The sequence below is a fragment of the Sinocyclocheilus rhinocerous genome, unplaced genomic scaffold (genome assembly GCF_001515625.1).
Source record: "Sinocyclocheilus rhinocerous isolate Xijiao unplaced genomic scaffold, SAMN03320098_v1.1 scaffold1220, whole genome shotgun sequence".
Classification (NCBI taxonomy): domain Eukaryota; kingdom Metazoa; phylum Chordata; class Actinopteri; order Cypriniformes; family Cyprinidae; genus Sinocyclocheilus; species Sinocyclocheilus rhinocerous.
The window spans coordinates 3,178-4,372 of record NW_015635579.1 but is presented as its reverse complement, the minus strand read 5'-3'; the positions used below and the strand labels follow the sequence as shown (position 1 = coordinate 4,372).

General features: G+C 45.9%; 1 protein-coding gene across 1 annotated transcript in view; it reads left to right on the top strand.

Annotated features, from left to right (window-relative positions):
- Nucleotides 1-1,195, top strand: part of LOC107747360 (E3 ubiquitin-protein ligase TTC3-like) — a gene marked incomplete at its 3' end in the record, with an annotated part of 27,916 nt that overhangs the window by 23,547 nt on the left and 3,174 nt on the right. The gene's annotated exons all lie outside the window — the stretch shown is intronic.

The window sequence follows — 1,195 nt, the reverse complement described above, 5'->3', positions numbered from 1 at the left end:
GAGTGCGAGTGTGTGTGTGTGAGTGTGTGTGAGTGTCAGTGTGAGTGCGAGTGTGAGTGTCAGTGTGAGTGTGAGTGTGAGTGTGCGTGCGAGTGTGCGTGCGAGTGCGAGTGCGAGTGCGAGTGCGAGTGTGAGTGCGAGTGTGAGTGTGAGTGCGAGTGTGAGTGTCAGTGTGCGTGCGAGTGTGCGTGCGAGTGTGCGTGCGAGTGTGCGTGTGAGTGTGCGTGTGCGTGAGTGTGTGTGTGTGCTTGTGGTGTGCGTGTCAGTGTGCGTGCGAGTGTGCGTGTGAGTGTGAGTGTGAGTGTGAGTGCGAGTGCGAGTGTGAGTGTCAGTGTGCGTGTTATTTTCATAAATCGTGTTTCAGAGTGTGCGTGTGAGTGTGCGTGTGCGTGAGTGTGTGTGTGTGCTTGTGAGTGTGTGTGTGCGTGAGTGTGTGATCATGACCATCAGTCCCAGAATATTCTGGCTTTAATGCCGTTCAAAGAAATCTGATTTAGACTCCATTAATGCATGTTTCTGCTTCTAAACCCCTGAAACGTTGCTTGCTCTTTACTGTCTGTATATATGCATGTTTGTTTATACAAAGACGAACAAATCCCAATGATTGTCTGCAGATGCTGAACTCAGAATAACCCAGAATAGTCCCCGTGACCTTGCTTGTCATGCTGATGTATCTCTATCTGAAACAAGAAGTTGGAGCTTGTTCCTCTTTTTAAATAGTCAGTGGTGTTTAGTTTGTCACAGCCGAGTGAAGCTGCTCACTACAGCCGCAGATGTGCAAAAATGTCTACAGGATTAAATGATTGATTGAACTTGAAACTCTAATGTTTGTAGTAATGGCGATGTATGGTGTAAATGTAAATTACACTGGTGTATAGATGACCTTAAAGGGATAGTTCACCCAAAAATGAAAATCCTTTAAAGGGGTCATGCTATTTTAAAGATAATTATTTGGTGTAACAGAATATGTTGACATGCTTTAATGTTCAAAAAACACATTATTTTTAAAATACTGTACATTATTGTAGGTCCTCTATGCCCCGCCTCTCTCAAACACGTCGTTTTCAACAAAGCCCCCTCCTTTGACAAGCGCAGTCTGCTCTGATTGGCCAGCTGACCCAATGCATTGTGATTGGCCGAACACCGCAAGCACGCGTCGGAAATGTAACGCCCCTTACCATAATCGCGAGCTTCA